This window comes from Bombus impatiens, unplaced genomic scaffold, assembly GCF_000188095.3.
Source record: "Bombus impatiens unplaced genomic scaffold, BIMP_2.2 scf_0232, whole genome shotgun sequence".
In the NCBI taxonomy this organism is placed as follows: domain Eukaryota; kingdom Metazoa; phylum Arthropoda; class Insecta; order Hymenoptera; family Apidae; genus Bombus; species Bombus impatiens.
In genome coordinates, this window is record NT_176651.1 from 319,937 (window position 1) to 341,232 (window position 21,296).

A 21,296-nucleotide genomic window follows, 5' to 3' on the forward strand; every position below is an offset into this window, starting at 1 on the left:
GGACAGTCAAGTTGAGCTATAGCTCAGCTCTTCCTTTCATTTTTATTTTATTTCCTCATCACGAATTTTACGCGACAAGATGATCTGTCAATTTCGTGATTTCTTGTGTCTCCCACGTGACACTATCCGTAGCCATAGCTAAACGATACGTAGAGCCGTATGATAATTCCGCGTAGTGTAGAGGAATTAGTATAGTAACCATATGAATTTCCGCGGTGGCGATGTCTAAACGTGACCCACTTTCGTCGTTCCGTCCTTTCTCTTCCTGGCCGATACGCGCAACATTAATGAGCCCGGCAACTCGTGGCTGGAGATCGTCGCGGCGTATCAGCGAGGAAGAACCGACTGCGGATCCTTTAATTATCCTAATACACTGATTATCGGTGGGAAAATCGGAAAATCGGACGCCAGATCGAGACGTAATATCCGGACGAGCCACGCTCGCTCACACTCGTTTCCACAGATATTAGCGCGTTTCGTTGTTTCCGAGAGCAGAAGAAGCTAACAAAGAAGAAACTAAAATTAGAAATTAAATTAATTAATTGAGAGATTGAGAAGTACGTTTAGCCCGACAAGGTAGGGAAGCTTCTCGGGGATATTCGCGAGACCTGAGCAACTATAATCGAATTGAACGATACATATTTGTATTACACACTGTACATTAATTGTAATTATTTATTAATCAGGGTAGGTATAATTGAGACGGAAATAGCGAGAATAATAAATGCGAAAAGACATGGTGCTTAATTGTTATTTAATCGTCGACTCGCGAACTCAGAATGGTTCTAACTATCCTAACTAGAAATAACTGCGCTTTGACCTCGTTAACGGGGACCAGCAGTCGGAATAATCACAGGTTATCGATCGAGCACGTGGAATTGCGTTACAGTACCGACATTGTAACATTGAGCTTCATTTCGTTGATTAATATTACGTGTACTTTAACAGGTCATCGTCCAATTAAACAGCACGTATACGTTTCTTAAATAAAGTTGCTCTTCAACATCTGGTCTGGTTGATCTTTGCAAAAATATAATGGTAATTATGTTGCTGTTATTAACGGTTGTCTGGAGAGAAAATGGTCAACTGTATAAATTACATACATTGCAAGTTTTAGTTCTGAATTGACAATAGGATACAGTGGCTCTCAAACAATCTTGTTCTTTCTACATTAACGAGATAAGTAAGAATTTCATAATAATTTAAGCGTTTAGTTAAAAAATATATAAGTTGGACTTTCTCCAAAAATCTTCTTCGATAGAGAAATTCCATGTTAAAAGCTGTGGAGTAAGAAGATGTCTAAGGAACAGAAAAATTAGCTACGACGATAAGAAATCGCCAAAATTCCTGCAAAGACGCGCAAGCGAACAGCCGCGCGAAACGAACGCCGCCGGACTAAGGTGACTGAAACTAACGCGTGATACGACCACATTCGTCGACTTGATCTTCATCGGTCGATCGATTTCTTTACGAACGCTGTTTCTATCGCTGTTTCTGTTCTCAAAATTAAATGAAATTCCCTGTAAATATTAGATGCACGAGCATGCGTGTAAAGTTGATAATTACGAGCTGCATAACGAAGCTAATAAATAATAATTGGACGCGGCTTCTAATGAACTGTCGTCCTGGCGAACGAGATACCCAAAGATTCACGTAGCTACGGTAGAACCTCGATTATCCGCTCTGACCTGCACCAGGTCTGCTATCGGATAATCGGAAACTCGGATAATACGAACAAGTTTATTAGTATTTATAAATCGTACAATAAAATCACAAAAAACATCTCGATAACATGTAGGTATTTAGTTTTAATGAATCATTTGCAAGCTTCGTTAATTGCTTCCACAATGGTCGACAGTACAAGGAAAGAAGGACAACACATGCAAATCAGCTAACTGCTGAAGCGAGCAAAGAAATAAATACTCAAACTCGAAGATGGTATCACGGTGGGATTAGCCATCCACATGTTATTTAAGGTTAATTCGTACAAAATAAGGCATGTTTTTGTGAATTATTTGTGACGACACAGTTAAAATCTCTTTATTAAAACCAATAGTACATTAAAGTGTGACATTCCAAGGATATTGTATAAAATTTTCACGGAGAAATATTGAAAGATACGGCAATGGCAGCAATTATTCGGATGTGTCTAATTAATAATAGTATATTACTAATAATAATTAGTAATAATTAATAATAATATTAATAAATAATTAAATTATAATTATAATAAATTATTTTTTTTGTACGAGAAATATATACTTTCTCTTTCAGTTGACAATGAAATTAGATGTGACGTAGAGTTTCCAGTATCGGGTTAATTCCTGAATAACATTCTGCAACCATATTCTCCTTCAAATTGAAGTATCCGAGGTTAATGTTTAAAACAAGGTTTCAGAAATTTCTATGCAAATTTAATTATGACATACAGAGTGAAATTTTGAAATTTTCCATGTTATATCGGTCAATTGTAATTCGTATGGGGAGCAAGTGGAGAAAGAATATTGCTAGCAAATATTGTTAGCACAGGTAAGTTATAGCATCTCAATGTTGACTAGAGTTTTAATTGGGAATTTTCCGCAAATACTGAAACACGATCCGATTAATTGGTTCGCGAAAGCACTTGGTAAAAACGTAGCAGGTGCAGCTTATTTCGTAGTTTATGTTTAATAAATAACGTAATTTCCTATAAACAGAAACTACAAGAAGTAAAAATCCCAGGAATTTTACAATTTTAATTGAACCCGGCAAGTTAGCTTCATTTCGATGTTAAACATCGCCTTGTTCCTACCGCGTAAATTCTACAAACATGCAGTTTCGTAATGTAATTACGAAATAATTTCATTCCGCTGTAATTTCTCTATTAAACAATCGACCTCAGATAACACGTGTACAGTACGCGTTTCACGACGTTAACATTGAAACTATCACACGCCACCAAGAATACGTCGATACGTAACGCAAAAGTTACGAAAAATGGATAAACAGTGGAGACAGACACATTCCAGAAATTAGAGAATTTTGGGCTGACGATTGTAATTCTTTTAATTTTTGTAATTTAACATTAACTTTATTTCGTGATATTGGCTTGGCAACTAAGTGATTGCGCATTTTGTCGATACCACCTAATGACAAAATCCGCAATCACTTAGTTGCCAAGCCAACAGTAACAGGTTAACACATGATCACAATTTAAAGTGAAACTGCTTCAATGACTGCTTCAAGTATTCGATTTTATTCAATGCCAGTGTGTATGCGATAATATGCAAGTTAACTCGTTTGCACGTTTATGTAAATTCCTATTTTTATGCAACTAATTAACAGAGCAGGCCTTGGTCTGTTAAGTGCAACAACGACTATCCAACGACGATTTTGTCATTAGGTAGTCTTGACAAAATCCGCAATCACTTAGTTGCCAATCAATATTTATTTCGTTCTTGTTTTTTAATTATTTAATTTACTCTACAAAATGTGCAGCTGGATGTTCGGTAAATTTTTCTAACTTAATTGCTAAATAACATGTGGATGGCCAATCCCACTGGGATACTATCTTCGAGTTTGTCTATTTTAAGCAGTCAAAGTTTTCTTTCTTTTATTACTATTATTTAATTTATACTTTACAATTTGTGCAGCTGGACATTTGGTAAATGTTTCTAACTTAATTGCTAAATAACACGTGGATGGCTAACCCCAGGGGGACACTATCTTCGAGTTTGACTATTTTCTTTCTTTACTGAAGTCAATGAAGTGTTCTCTTTTGAGTCTTCTTTCTATGAGACTATTCCATCAACGTGTACATCGAAACATCGAACAATCGACCCTGCTACGTTCCTAATCAAATTTTCGTCGATGGTACACACGATTAACGTAATTGCACTTCTCACACACCAAATTGATAAACTTCAGCATACTTTGTCAATTTCTACACCTCGTCGTCTCTACACGCGATTATCGTGCCGATTTCTCAAGATGCTTTATGACTGTCGTAAAACAATTACTCACAAACGTAGTTGCGATACTATCGACAAAAATGTTGAAAAACACGTCGTCGTCTTTGCCTATTGATTGGAAAAACTATGTTCGAAAATGATAATCAAATAATAATGTTCCGTGCATCGGAACGATAGGAATTTTTGCGACAGATTCTGCTCGCGTACATCGAGTCAAGCGTGTCCTTTGAAGAGAAAATCGTTTAATATCCGCGAAGTTTCCAAATATTTCTGAAAATTGCTTTGGTCCTGGTACACTGTGACGCGGACAAAATAACTTGCAGAATCGCAGTAACAGACAGACGAGCATATTAATTTGACAGCGGCCAAGAGCATCCCCTTTCGGCTCGTTACATGGCGGTCAGAAGACGTTTCGCTGTCTCTCTATTTTCTCCGTGAATTCCTGTTTTCTCGTCTCTTCCTCTGCCATTTCCTCTTACCGCGTTGCTAGACCTTTTGCCCAGAAACACCATGTAATCGACTTAGCGTCGATTAAATCGCCGTTTAATTGGTTCAATCTGTGCAGGACCTTCGTGCGTCATTTTACGTTAACCAGGAGGTGGTTGCCACTGAGCAAGTGGAACACGTGCGTGATCGACGTTCGTCTTTCGTTCTGCACAGTTGGATTACGACTCTTAGACCTACCAGCCATCGCCACGTCTTCCGGAAAACGTTTGGTAGATTTGAAACGAGCGAACATGCATTTTCACGTTGGCGGATTTGAAATAAGAAACGTGGCAAAGACTTACGAGTGACTGTAATTTTATATTGAACATTCTATCGATAGAAATTGCAATTAAGTTGAAATCCTAAATGGAGAAGAATATCAGATCCACTGATACCGAAGAATATGAGATCTACCGTAGATTTATTAGCAGAACTGAAAAGGATATGGAATCTATTACACGGATATCAGGTCTCAGATACTACATCCATCGAACAAGTGGAATTTCATTTATAACTGGTGTTACATAAGAGGATCGAATAATTCTTGGAAATAGGTCGAATGCTTCGTTTCCACTTTTCTAATCACCTTCGTGTATTTGAAAACACCTCAGTAAAGAAATAAAATGGTGAAACTCGAAGATGGTATCCCGGTGGGCGTAGCCATCCACATGCTATTTAACAATTAAATTAGAAACATTTACCAAATGTCCGGCTGGACAAATTGTAGAGTACAAATTAAATAATAGAAGAAAAAGGACAAATTTTGACTGCTTAAAATAGACAAACTTGAAGATGGTATCCCATTGGGGGTAGCTATCCACGTGCTATTTAACAATTAAATTAGAAACATTTACCAAGTGTCCAGCTGGACAAATTGTAGAGTACGAATTAAATAAAAAAAACCTTGATGTATTAAATAATCGTTTTTAATAAAAAAACGACGATGTCTCTGACTGCAGAGAAACATTGCAAGTACATCTTTGTTGATTCTCTGATTTGCTGGGTCAATGTAATTATCTAACTAGCTGTATTTTCAAACAATCTATACTTTGTAGTATCATAACTTTGTGATAACGTAACAAACGCGAATATTACAGACTCATTGACATTATTGACATATTGAACCCTGAAATTGCATTCCTATAATAAATAGAATGTGACCTGTGGTCACTTTTTCTTCTATTAACCTGTGATTATCAATTCTAGATAAAAATAAGCTGAGGAAGCTCGGTAATTAACAAAGTTAGCGACGTTATCTGCGCAACAGCGTTCAAACCTTCACAAACGAATGAAACAGAATTCGATTCTCGCTAAAGACATCTCGTTTAAGGTAGCTCGATTACGTATAATAATAAAATAACGTTCAATTCTGAGCTTCTCGCACAGCTGTAAAACAACGTGCCAGACGCGAGTGCGTGACTTGTGAGCTTGAAAGTAAAATCATAAAAGAGCTTAAAAGTAAAAAAAACGAAATAATAGACGCACAATGTTTTTTGTTCTATATTAGTTTATTGAATTATGCAGGAACATGAGTGGATCGTACCTGATACAATAAAATAATATAAAAGACAAACTGTCCATCTATTATCACCTTATGAAATGAAAGAAATTTTCGGGCAACCTAGTATTATACGACTGTACTGTTGGCAACTAAGTGATTGCGGATTTTGTCATTACAATCTAATGACCACGAAGATCAAAGTTCTCCACGGACAACGATATTTTATCTTCCGATACTGGGAATTCCTTGTTAATTGTTAAAAACATTCCCCGCGTGTAAAAGTCAACATTACAGCTTCGACTATTTATTGCTATTGCAATTCTCCTGCAGCGATGCGATCTTGTGATGTGTGTTCACTAAAATTAAATTCAAAACTAAAATCAAGTATCTTTGATTCCCTTTGAAATTGCAGAGACAAGTAATCTTCGCATCGAGGGTAACGTTAAAATTCAACGAAACTCTGCTTATCGTCCTTTCAATTTGCCCATAAAACGAAAAAGAAGGACACGTCCGTCCAAATGTTCGCCACCACTTACAAAATAATCGCGCGAGAGAACGGCGGCCATTAACGATGGGAAATTAGCCCGAGGGAGGAAATAGCCGATGAAGAGAGAGAGAGAGAGAGAAAGTTTCAAGCCTTGCGAAACGATGCACGTGGCCTATATTATCAGAGAATTAAATTTTTCCGAGTAATTTAGCCCAGTTTTCGGAGTGGTTCCAGCTACTTTCTTAATTACTTACTTGGCGCGTTTTTCCCAACAGGTCGCGAATAATCCGACGAAAATTTTAAGCGAATCGAAGAAACTTGCCATTGGCTACTATTCTCCATCGATGAGAGGAACGCGGTCGAATGATCAATTAAGCACGGACCATTTAATTGCTTCGCGCCCTTTAAAAAATCTTGACCCGATATTCCTGCTGGAAATTGCCGATTACTTTTGAAAAAGAAAGAAAATCAATTCGATCGGCGGACGATTCGTGAAATTCATCAGGACACGGTCTTCTCGGTAAGCAGCTGGCTATTTGGCTGTACATGTTATTCGGATGAAGTGGTTCGGGTCGAAGAGAGAAACAGACGAGACGAAGTTCAAATGCAAGTCACGGGCTTCTCGATCTTCTGACGACGGTCAATTTCTTGAAACTGAAAACTGCTTCTGAGTGAACGCTGACTTGAAAAGATACTTGGCGTTTATACTTTTAAAGCTACGTTCACAATGGCTGCGAATGGTATTGGTAGTATAAAGTTATCTGGTAATTTCAACATTTTCTGTTGGGTGTCTTTCTTTTACGGACACGTCTTTTACAACGATGCATCTTCATACAAACGTGAAACCTGATCTGTCGAACGTTGTGATCTTTAGTTTGAATGGATGAAAACGGACCATACGTAATTCGATAAAATAATATAAAAGGGAACATGTTGTGCATTCATTGTTTCCTTATAAAAGGAAAGAAACTTATCGGACGACCTAATATTTACATCTCGTACATTTTATTTTGGTGACATTGTAATTATAATACAAAATTCGCAATGCTAGGATTGTTAGACTTTTTAATAAAAAAAGAAAAAGAGAGGAAGTACTTCGTGAGCATATAAATAGTACTCGGCGTTGAAATTGAAATTTTTTATAGTTATAATTTAGTGAAATATAAAAAAAGAAGGGCCTCGAACGTCGATTCTGCTGATTTTTTGGATATCTTGGTTGTTGAATACGACGGCTGGAATGCGCGATCGTGATTCAAAAATTATGACAAATAGGTTTCTGTACTTTTTACGTTGCATCGAGTCGAATGCAAGTCTTTAAAAATGAATGATTATTATTGTATATTATATTACTATATATAATTTTATTAATGATATTATATATTATTATTATACATATATTATTAATAATAATATTTTTTTGCATAAGAATAATATGAAAGTCTGTGACGAGAACTATACAATAATATAATATACAATATACAATATAATAATATAATGTGCAATATTATTAAAATTATTAATATTAGTATTATTAATATTGTTAATAATATTATATATATTAGTATTATTAATATTATTGATACTATACAATAGTATAATATACAATATACAATATAATAATATAATGTACAATATTATTAATATTAATAATATTAGTATTATTAATATTGTTAATAATATTATATATATTAGTATTATTAATATTATTGATACTATACAATAGTATAATATACAATATACAATATAATAATATAATGTACAATATTATTAATATTAATAATATTAGTATTATTAATATGATTAATAATATTATATATATTATTATATTATATATATTATATATATTTATATATTATATATATTTATATATTATATATATATTATTATATTATATATATTATATATATATTATATATATTATATATATTATTATATATATTATATATATATTATTAATGTATTACTATTATTAATAATATTAATAATATTGCATATTATATTATCGTACAGTTTTCGTCACAGAATTTCGTATTATTCTTATGCAAAATAGTGAAATTACTGGCATCACGCTCAAATTTTCCGCTTTTCTTCGTTAATCAGTCTACCGCGTACTAAAAATAGATTAGGCTAAACAATTGTACGTGATTTCAACACCGAGTGCAATTTATACGGTCACAAAGTACATTCTTTTTTTTTATTATTATTAAAAAGTCTAACAATCCTACTATTGCGAGTTTTTCTATACATTTTGAGAAATTTGAAAGTGTAAAATTGCGTACAATACACGCACTATGAAAAGGTACATAAAATATCCAATGTTTCCTGTAATACTTGACAAGTAAAACAATTTCCTACCGAGGCTCTTGTTTAATTACACTCTCAAAAGTGGGAATTTGCAGAAAAATCTAATATAAGCTAATAATTGAGAAAAATACGTACAATTGCGTTGTGCTCGGAGCTCGTACAATCGCACGACAGCTCGCAGGTAGTACGTGTCAGATCGAACGACCGTATCGCACTAAACATATTCGACACCAAACGCGGCGTACGAAGGATTGGAACCGCGAAATATAAACATTGAATTACTACGCAGAACAAGGTGAATGTCGTAGGAAAAACAGTCTAAATTAAATGCGATGTAATATATTTAATTTATTTTTTCTCGCAACTCCTGAACTGTGATAAATAAATGATACGAAATTTTATATATGTATATATATGTGTGTGTGTGTGTGTGTGTATAATATGCATGTAAGAAAATAGTATATGTGTAAGAAATTTAATATATGTAATTTATGTAATTTAATATATAAATATCAATGTATCTTCAGTTATAATTAATTAATATATGTACATTAGTGTATCTTCAGTCTTAATTAATTAATATATATATATTTGTTACATTTTATTATATATACATGTATAATATGCATGTAAGAAAATAGTATATGTGTAAGAAATTTAATATATGCAATATATGTAATTTAATATATAAACATTAATGTATTTTCAAATCTAATTAATTAATATATGTACATTAATGTATCTTCAGTCCTAATTAATTAATATATATATATTTCTTACCTTTTACTATATATTAAAACACATATTTATTAATATATTTTATATATACATGTATAATATGCATGTAAGAAAATAGTATGTATGCAAGAAATTTAATATATGCAATATATGTAATTTAATATATAAACATTAATGTATCTACAGTCCTAATTAATTTATATATATATATTTCATACATTTCACTATATATTAAAACACACATTTATTAATATATTTTATATATACATGTATAGTATGCGTGCAAGAAATGTAATATACACAATGTACCTAATTTAATATATAAACATTATTGTATTTTCAGTTCTAATTAATTAATATATGTACATTAATGTATCTTCAGCCCTAATTAATTAATCTATGTACATTAATGTATCTTCAGTCCTAATTAATTAATATGTATATATCTCTTACATTTTGTTATATATTAATATACACATTTATTGATATATCATATAAATGTATAATATGCATGTAAGAAAATAGTATGTGTGCAAGAAATTTAATATATGCAATATATGTAATTTAATATATAAACATTAGTGTATCTACAGTCCTAATTAATTAATATATATATATATATTTCATACATTTCACTATATATCAAAACACACATTTATTAATATATTTTATATATACATGTATAGTATGTGTGCAAGAAATGTAATATACGCAATGTATATAATTTAATATATAGACACTAATATATCCTCAGCCCTGATTAATTAATACGTAAACGCTGTAGCAAATACAATGGTAGGCAAATACCTTGCATAGTCGCGGTACTCGTTAAGCATACAATGAGACGAGTAGTTAATCAATGAGAGTAATTTAATCACGTTGTCTACAATGACGAGTCGATTTGTATGAGATTCATTTCCGGAATCCATTGAACGTTCGAACTTGCAAGGAGCGTAACTATTTGTACAGTTGCGAGTATTTCAAGAGCTGTTTGTATGCGTTTATTTGACACCCAGTAAAACATGCATAGCGCGAGCTGTGCAGCTGCACGCGCTGCGCGCAGAAACGAATCTAGGGATTTCAAGTTTTGCTCGCGCATTCAATATTCCGATTTGCAGACAGCTTTATTTCGCGAGCAACGATAAGACCGTGGAATAATTGCACTTGGAAGCAACGACGACCATTGAACAACGACGAAAATTGTCAGCATTGTAACGCAGATAGCAAGACAATGAAGAATTAAGTGGTAGTTTTTTTTTTTCAAAGAATTTTTATCTTTGACAATTTTTACCGAAAATTGGACCATTGCGATGATAGTTTCTAGGGATATTTTTAATTGAATAATTTATGTTAAGTTATACAATTTATGCGATAAAACGTGCTCGTTTAATTTTCAGAAAATTATTTATTCCGGCTATGCGAATTGTTGTGTTTCCAGTCGCGCCGCGCGAAGAAAGTAAAATTAAATAAATCTTAAAAGAACGATTTAAACTATGTTTGTGCGTGAAACGAGAAGTTTCCATTTGTCGCATTTACTTGATAAATTCTACAATTTTTATTACGTTTAATGCCAACGAACAATAAAAATCTTGAATTAAATATCATAAAAATATTAATTAGGTTGTTTAGATTTATATTGTATTTAGATTATTTATTTAGATTTATTTAGAAACATATTATTTAGACTATTTAGATTTGTATTATATTTAGCTTTATTTATCTAGATTTATTTAGAAACATACTATTTAGACTACTTAGATTTGTATTATATTTAGCTTTATTTATTTAGATTTATTTAGAAACATATTATTTAGACTATTTAGATTTGTATTATATTTAGCTTTATTTATTTAGATTTATTTAGAAACATATTATTTAGACTACTTAGATTTGTATTATATTTAGCTTTATTTATTTAGATTTATTTAGAAACATATTATTTAGACTATTTAGATTTGTATTATATTTAGCTTTATTTATTTAGATTTATTTAGAAACATATTATTTAGATTATTTAGATTTGTATTATATTTAGCTTTATTTATTTAGATTTATTTAGAAACATATTATTTAGACTATTTAGATTTGTATTATATTTAGCTTTATTTATTTAGATTTATTTAGAAACATATTATTTAGACTATTTAGATTTGTATTATATTTAGCTTTATTTATTTAGATTTATTTAGAAACATATTATTTAGACTATTTAGATTTGTATTATATTTAGCTTTATTTATTTAGATTTATTTAGAAACATATTATTTAGACTATTTAGATTTGTATTATATTTAGCTTTATTTATTTAGATTTATTTAGAAACATATTTAGATTATTTAGATTTGTATTATATTCACATTATTTATTTAGATTTATATTATATTTAGATATATTTATATTATATTTATTTAGAAAGGTATTATTTAGATTACTTATTTAGATTTATTTAAAAAAATATCATTTAGATTATTTAGATTTGTATTATATTCACATTATTTATTTAGATTTATATTATATTTAGATATATTTATATTATATTTATTTAGAAAGGTATTATTTAGATTACTTATTTAGATTTATTTAAAAAAATATCATTTAGATTATTTAGATTTGTATTATATTCACATTATTTATTTAGATTTATATTATATTTAGATATATTTATATTATATTTATTTAGAAAGATATTATTTAGATTACTTATTTAGATTTATTTAAAAAAATATCATTTAGATTATTTAGATTTGTATTATATTCACATTATTTATTTAGATTTATATTATATTTAGATATATTTATATTATATTTATTTAGAAAGATATTATTTAGATTACTTATTTAGATTTATTTAAAAAAATATCATTTAGATTATTTAGATTTGTATTATATTCACATTATTTATTTAGATTTATATTATATTTAGATATATTTATATTATATTTATTTAGAAAGATATTATTTAGATTACTTATTTAGATTTATTTAAAAAAATATCATTTAGATTATTTAGATTTGTATTATATTCAGATTATTTATTTAGATTTATTTACAATCTCAAACAGTTCCATTTTTAAAGGGCGTTAGCTCCGGAAACTATACGCAGACGACTCTTCGATCCATCGATTCGGCTATAGGAAATTTTCAAACAAATGCGATACGAGCGTACAACAAACTTGTATAAACAAATTCGTACAAACAAGGAGGCAGGCTCACAGTTGCCAACAAATACGAGAAAGGACTAGTCGGATGAAATTTCATCTTCGGTTTCGAGATGTCCTGCACGTACAGTGAGTCACAAAAGTATTCGTACGCCTTTAAACGATTGATATTTGTCTACGATACGAATCTCAAAAAGTTCCTACCAACAGGAACCTACGTTCGGATTACGAAGCTTCCAAACTGGCAATAAACTTTATCGCAAAATAACGCGTCGATAAAACAAAAATGTCATTTTACAAATTATATTAAAAATAGAATTAACGTATCAACAAATAACAGTCGATCGAGCCTCCCTTGCATTTTATAATACTTTTCACACGATCGTATTTATGACTATGACACGAAGTGTACACGTGGATGACTGCCATTAGGTTGTCCGGAAAGTTTCTTTCGTTTTGTAAGGAAATAACAGACGCACAATGCTCTTTTGTTTTATGCACATAATAACAGAAATACAGCGAAGTGGATCACAATTCGATGAAATAATATAAAACAGAAATTATTGTTCGTCTATTATCACCTTACGAAACGAAAGAAACTTTCCGGACGACCTAATATTATACGACTGTACTGTTGGCAACTATGTGACTGCGGCTTTCGCCATTAGGTGGTAATGACGAAATCCGCAATCACTTGGTTGCTAGCCCAATAGACAAGTGACTAAGAAAATCAATCGACGATAGCGTAAAATATTTCGTTGAAAGGGAAAGAGAAGCGCGAGCGGAATTTCTTGTTAATTGTTAACAATATCGCTTGCGTCTAAAAGCCGACGTTGCAACTTTAACGTGCTGTCGCGATTCCGTCGCAGCGGTGCGATCTTCTGATGTGTTTTATGCGGCGTATCAAAGGAAGGCGAAGTCCAGGGTGAAAGCTTTATTCCGTCGACAGAAAGACGTTGCAAATGCGACGAGCAAATCGAACACGTTATTTGTCGCAAAAGGAACGTGTACAGGGTGTATCGTATCGAGGTGAAAGGAAAGGTTCATAGAAAGCAGCATCATTGAAGTAGTATTTTTAGCTTCTACGAGGCTACATTGTGTCGGGGTAAACACGGCCAAGATATCACGCGACTGCGATTCCCCGTGATTATAAAACACGTTTTTCTCAATAATTTTTACCAGCTGTTTCCTCTGAATTTCTTACGTCGCCGGTTACGGAGAAGCGATAGGTTGAAGTATAGTTTTTTTTTTATTTGAAAGTATTTTACAAACAATTCTAATTGAGAATTATGAATAAATTATAATTAGAATAATTAGAATAACAATTCCTTTTTTTTTTAATTTTTCCATCGAGACAACGATCTACAGTGATAAAGTGCAGGCGTACCGAGCGAAAATTCAAAGTCGATTTTCTCGAGAACAAAGCCTCGAACGAAAAATTGTTATTCTACATTTTCCACTTCTTTTTTCGCGTAGAATCACCCCCTTTCCGCTTGTACCACCAGTTACCAACCACCCTGTATATTTCAGAGAGTAATTAAAATAAGAAAATTTTATATTCAGAATTTTCAAGCTTTTTCCACTACTAGAAATATTCATAAATACGCCCGTGACATAGTATAAATATTCAGAAATATGTATTGAAAATAACAAAAATGTTTATACTGTAAATATCGAGTTGGCAACTAAGTGATCGCGGATTTTGCCATTACCATCTTATGACAAAATCCGCAGTCACTTAGTTGCCAGTCCAATAGAAATAGGCTGTTACGTTGAAGCGTTGAAATGCGAAACAATGTACAAAATTCTAGCTGGGTCTAACGATTTTAACGATTTGGCAAGAAATTGGTAAAAATTCGGAGGAAATAAAGAAATGCAGAAATCGTTTGAAAATTAGAACATTCCAATAAATAAATAAAGGAAACGCGCGATGGAATATTTATCCGGCCCTTGGTTTCACGCCGGCTCGTTTATTCTACGCCATTAAACGTGAAACGAAAACGAAACGTGTCATTGATAAAATCGCGAACGAGGGAAATCATTGAAAATTGAACGTCCTCGATTCCCTATTAACCCGTTAAGGTAGAAAATAGCGGTCCGCCTTTCCCCATCTCTCGATCTGTCCTATTTCCCTGGCAAAATGTAAAACGAGCACCGTAATGTAGAGTAGATCATCTCGTATATCGAGAAAAAGGAACGTTCTGTGTAGCTCGTCGAGCTATAAGCTTCGGCGTATCGATCGCTCGTAAAGCTTTGCAGCGCGTGCAAACATAGATTTCAGGAAACGGGAAAATACGCCAACAATTGCGAATATTGCGATACTCGTCGCACCGCTAACTGCATCAGCCTTGTCCCTGCAAAGCCTCTTACGTATCGCGTTGATTAGTCTCGAATCTGCTTATACTGTCTCCTATATACACGGTGGCCCGATAGTTACGTATAGATGGCTCGGTCGCTTTTCAGATTCGATTAATCGAACAAGCATTCCGGCCGCGCTTTATCGAGCGTTTTATCGGTTTTACCGAACCCAAGACGAGATAACGTGGCGATAACGGTTCGCTGAAGTTTGCTTTTTAACGCGTTGATCGTGGTTCGGCTAAGTTTGCTGCGGGGTCCAAATCCGACCGCCGGTACGTAGAACGTAAGCAGAGCGGGAATTCGTTGTTTATCGCCTTCGATTCATTGCGAAGAAAAGATTATTTAGTTCTGAAATGGAGAAAGCGATAAGCTTTCCAGTTGGAGTATTCCGAGGGATCTCGTGGCGGATATGTCAGATCTTTCATTTAGTCGAGAGGCATACTCGTGAGACGTACGTCAGTGATTTTTTCGATCTGAAAATGTTGAGTAAACAGCGTGAAAATATAGTTGAAAGTGAGGAGAGTAATGATGACGAAGTCTACAATTATTATCAGGCCAAATGTGTTTGGAATTTTTTAACAAATACCATGCGATATAGCATAGTGTAATATCCGGAATATAAATGAATAAAAAGTATGGTATAATGTGTTTCTAATATTTTTATGTCGTATATCCTGTATTTAATTAACTCGAACAAGAAGAGCGTCACCCATATTTGGGTGACGGGGTCCCTACGGAAGTACACCCGTCACATAGATATGGGTGACGTGGCGACAAACGCGTTTTAATTGCACGAGTCAATGTTGAAACGCGTGTTAGGTTGCCTCGAGAGGACAGATACATTGATTTTATTTATTTATTATGGAATTGGAAATTTCCATTTGCAGATTGCGGGGGAAAAATATGAGAAAACTTCGTCGATGAGAAAATTTCTTTTCTCGTCTTCGTGTTATCCGCTAGATGAAAAAGCGTACTTCGACATAACGTAGTTACAGCTTACAGATCAATCTTTGGTTATTTCCATTTACGATCGTAGTACGAACTTTATATTCCATAAAAATAGAAAACTCTTGGAAATATTTCTTAGAAAATATGGTTTGTACGGGGAGAGCACTCGATACTCACGTTAGCAGAGAGTATCGTAATGTGTGCAGGTCGCGTGATGCTTCTGTTACTTAAACTGAAAAACTGAAATTAATCGAAAGTAAATTTCGACGTGATTTTATGAAAACAAAATTTTATATACATTCAGTGATAAGTTAACTATTATCTGAGTTCAATCATAAAAATTATTATTTCTTTAATCAGCGGTCATTTTGACCGCACACGCTAGGAAAAGGTACGCACGAAGTGTCGATAGGTTTAGTGTTAACACTAGAACCACCGATAGTTAACACAAAGCTATTTCTACCAAAACCCGTGAAAATGACTGGTCTTTAAAAAATATCTACTAATAGAATATTTTTATATTTATTGATTTATTACTTTCTTACAGAAACAATTCCATGTTACGTGGTACATTTTTGCTATTATTAATCCGTCTGCGACCATGATCCCCAAACGAGGGACTGACACATTTATAAAATTGCAGAACCAGTCGTTTTGACTGGCGTGGTGTTTCTAATGTTAGTATCTAACGATCTAGCGATCGATCCGGAATTTTCCTGATACCTGATATCGTCATATCGAATGATACGCGGTAAAAATTTGAGAAACGCGTGGCAAGTTGTAGAAAACGAGGAACCTGGTTAATTGGGGTCCGATAAACAGAGTGCAGGACTCCTGTACACTTTGACAAGTACCCGCCATTTTCACTGCTATTGGCATAAGTAGCCTTGATACAAAATTATCTTCAGTTTAAGTACATAAAAAACAAAATAAAATTCATTATATTATTCTTTCAGTTATCGTTGCGAAGATCGTTACATCGTTGCGGGAAAAGATATAACACAAAGTAGGAATTTGAAAATAAAATTGTAAAACCAGTCGATTTGACTGGTGTGGTAGTTCTAATGTTAAATATATTACGTAAAATATCATCGCTACATTTTGCCATTTAACTATAAATTCGATTTGACTGGTGTGGTAGTTCTAATGTTAAATATATTACGTAAAATATCATCGCTACATTTTGCCATTTAACTATAAATTATCTCTGAGATTCTAAATAAAATTCTAAACAAAAGTAGAGAAATTAAAGTCATGAAGATGCACGCACAACGTTTATTATTAATTCCGTATAACAAGTTGTCGTCATTTTTTAGGCAAACCTGACGATGCAGGAATATCTGAAAGGCAGGAGAATCGCGATTATTCTTCGTCTACGGATAAAAATCTCGTTATCGAGCGCTTAATCGAAACACCGATAGTTCGTAAATTCGCAAACTCCTTTAACGTCTGTCTGGCCGCTCGGCGTGAAAGTAAAACACGCGATCTATAACAACTGTCAACAACACGTACGATTGTCGTACGTGCTTATTACCGTGAAATATAATTTTCACTGGTTGTCTGCCGCACGACGTTATTAATGTTGCATTAAATCGATGAAACACGCGTGCGAACGCCTTTCGAAACAAAGCAAGCAACCTTGCAAGCTCGAGACTAAATCGTCGAGCCACGATATTTCCTGGAAGATACGACGATATCCCCAAGGGAAAACGAACGAAACTATCGCGCCAGGTACGCGTGTCCTGGATCGATGTATCGATTCCTTTGAAATTATGTACAGCCCTTTGCCGAAAACACGTAGACGCGGTTGGCTGTACACATCACGGAACGACCAAATACGGCGGCTATTCGCAGCGACACGATGTTTCGCAGATATTTCAAAAGCGGACCGTGCACCTGTAACACTTGCTCGATTCGTGCTACGCCACGGTGTCAACGAATAAAAGAAAATCGACGTATGACTGTAAGGCGAACGAAAATCGTCAAGCCTGCGGGCCTGTTTCGTAAATCGAATCCTCCTTCTTTCGGATATTTCGCGAAGGAAATGTTACGCGGAGATGTAACGTCGCCACGATTGCGTTGCGAAGAGAACTCGGTTTTGTTCGTCGATGTGATAATATTGGCTTGGCAACTAAGTGATCGCGGATTTTGTCATTAAGCGGCATTGCCAAGATCCGCAATCACTTAGATGCCAATTCAATATACAGCTCTGACATGTACAAATTAAAAAAAAAATTATACAAAACAAAAATGACAAAAAATACTGAAATGTCAGTTTTCTAAAAGTATTGGCTTGGCAACTAAGTGAGTGCGGATTTTGTCATTAAATGGTATGGACAAAATCCGTAATGACTTAGTTGCCAACCCAATAAATGGTCGAGCAGAAAACAAGAACGAACTTAACCAGTGTTTTTCATGAGTAACTGGAAACAATGCAAAACAATGCGAAAATATACACACACAAACCAGACATTTGTGTCAACTGGCTTCAGCGAGGAGGGTAGTTATGTAGTCGAAAGAATAATAACACCAGTGATTGGAAGAGTGTAAGAAGTTTCAAGAATGTTTGCTGGTGTTTCAGACAATGGTATCGTTGTGGGCCAATACGTGGTGCAGCTTTAAAACATACAGTGAATGAAATTGCTATCGATTCGTTCGTTGTGTTTGTAGGTTGCTTCGGATTTTCATTTTTCAATTTCAAGAACGTTCACTGTATGTATATCTTAAGGACGCACACAACACACCATTTTAGCACAAATATATAGGAATGTCCCATTGTAATAACCTCAATCTGTATCAGATTGCATTAGAGTGCTGCTTTTGCATTGAAGTAGAACAAACGCGTATCTCAACAACGTATCTCGTAACATTAGTTGCGGAAAATTGCTTTGCTACAAATGTTCTCGCTTTCCTCTCTCTCTCTCACTCTCTCTGGTGGATCTATGGTTTTAGGTGGGTTTTCCGTATCATAACCGTGCTGAGACAAGTACGATAGAAACTAGAATAAATCGAACGTTGCCGACTAAAATATCGAACCACTTATTTGGATTCGAACCGAGAACCTCTGGATTATGAAGCCGAACCCCAGCCGACGAGCCAACGCGGCCCTTAGTGCCATGAATTATTCTTGTCATACAATTTAAGGGTGTGAGTTTAGAGATAGTTGAATAAAAGTGTTGGAAAAATGTTAAGGAAAATTTTGTTGATTAGCAACATTTTGCAGAATGTAATATTGGGTTGGATAATAAAATGACCTTTACGTGGGAGGCAACTAATTTTATTAAAAGATATATCGCCAACCTTAGTTGCCAACCTAATATCTTTTAATAAAATTACCTTTACGTGGCAGAGATTAATATGTTTCGAAGAATTCTTTATTTTCTATTTTTCTGTATATATATGCTTGTACACATTGTGCATTCATATACACTACGCGTATACACTTTGTGTATCTGTATGAAACTTGGAAATAAAATTGGAATAAGCGGATGCAATTTAGAGTGTGGGATTAAGTTTGATTAATTAATTAGAATATATACACTTAAAATTATGCGATAAAAATAAGATAGACTGATGATTTACACGCGTCAAAGTGAAAGAAAAATTGACTTCTCCTAACTTCGAAGAATTACAATTTTCTGATTAATATAGACGACAAATCGGTGCAAAGATTTTTGAAGAATTTACGTAGCAGCTGAGATTGTAAGAAAGAAAAGATGCGCGCCGTTCCATTTTTCCGCGTCACTATCTAAGAGATACTCTCTGGCGATTAATTTTCTAAAATCCAGAGCTCTTTAGAACAGGCTATGTGAAATTTGTCGCCAGTTAGATCGTGTTCAACATGTAACAATAGAAAAATCCATTGTCCCGCCGTTTCAAAGAGGATATAAGCTAGTGGGCGATAAATTTCCCCTCCGGTTCTCCTCTTTTAATCTTCTTTCGCAAGTGCTATTAATATCCCGCAAGAACGTCCAGTAAAAAATCGCTGGTTGTTTATCAATCCGCGAAATAGAGCTCCGCCCCCTTTCCCCGTCGAGGAATATTCACCAAGGTAGAGTAAATAAAGCAGCATATTTGTCTTAATAGGAATCAGCCAAGCAGAAGGAACAATCGAGGGGTAAGTTCCCATTGGATGTGGATCGGGGAGGGGCGGGGGAGGAGAGCAGCGAAACAGGAGAGAAAAAGAAGGAAATAATAAAAAGGCAGAGATAATACCTCGTTTTCGTAGAACGCGAACAAGCCGGCTGTGCTCGGAAATGGAACAACGTAATCCCATTTCGGCTTTCTTCCCTTCAGTTCCAACGCCAGCAAAGAGTTACTAATGAGCAGAATGGGAAAACCGCGACGAGAGAATATGCAATTCCCTCCGTCATTGCCCCTTAATTGCGACGGTAGAACGTGGGGCAGCAGTGTCTTGAATTTTTACCACGTGGCAACGCGCCGCTATCATCCAGAGTCGCTGCAGTCTCAACGCGATGTCGACTGACGCGAGAGAAAAAAAAAAAGAATGTTGAGAATTGTGGATCTTAATCGCCGAAATATATGTATAGGAACATTTACGTTACACTTAGAATTGATATAAAAATAGTTTCAGATGTATTTCATTTGTGATGTACAAGATATTCGTCGATACACGTTTGCACGCATCTCGGCGCTTTCTTTGTCTCGCCATCTTCCATATCACAACATCAGTTACATTCGTCTGTTATTCGCACTCATATTCACATGCGCGTGTCACTACTACGTGGCCAATCCAGCACAGGAAACTATACATATCTCAATATAGAAGAAGAAAAAATTCCAGTCACGATGTTGACCACGCTGCGATGAAGTCATCGTGGAAGACGGTTTCGTGAATTTTTAGAGACGAGAGCTGCGAAAGGAATGATGAACCACGGACAGGCCGCGAGACGGAAGGAATCGTTAACTCGGCGAAAGCGTGAAGCTTGTCGGAATTGCGATCGTGAAACAGAAACGATGGGAAAGCAGATCGTAAAACACGAGTTTATCGAAACGTAGAGTAGAGAGACGAGGCTTCCAGTCGATTGTGAAAAATACGCCAACGAATTGGCTATTCATTACGGCTGGTTCCGCGGTTGAATACCGAAACGGGGCGGAAGGGCAATTCCCTTTTTGTCAGCCAGACACCGAAAGGTGCCGGGCTTGCAATTTATCGCCATGCACGACCACACGTACACAACTTGCAGCCATGCATAATGTATCCTGGGACGAGTCTTAGAGAGAAGACGCGTAAAGGCAGGCAATTTTCCCGGTGAAATATTAGGTTGGCAGCTAAGTGATTGCGGACTTTGTCATTACCACCTAATGACAAAAGCCGCAACCGAATATTAACTTTTAAAATTGCT

At 34.3% G+C, this 21,296-nt stretch overlaps 1 protein-coding gene and 1 long non-coding RNA gene across 2 annotated transcripts in view; both read right to left on the reverse strand.

The window, feature by feature from the left end:
* LOC100744926 (neurexin-3b-like) overlaps positions 1–21,296 on the reverse strand; it is a gene marked incomplete at its 3' end in the record, with an annotated part of 469,693 nt that overhangs the window by 319,011 nt on the left and 129,386 nt on the right. The window lies entirely within an intron of this gene.
* On the reverse strand, positions 106–8,958 carry LOC117151486. Its single transcript, XR_004461461.1, has 3 exons — positions 8,864–8,958; positions 6,679–7,275; positions 106–516 (listed from the first exon to the last, which is right to left on the reverse strand). It is a non-coding gene; the product is annotated as an uncharacterized LOC117151486 (long non-coding RNA).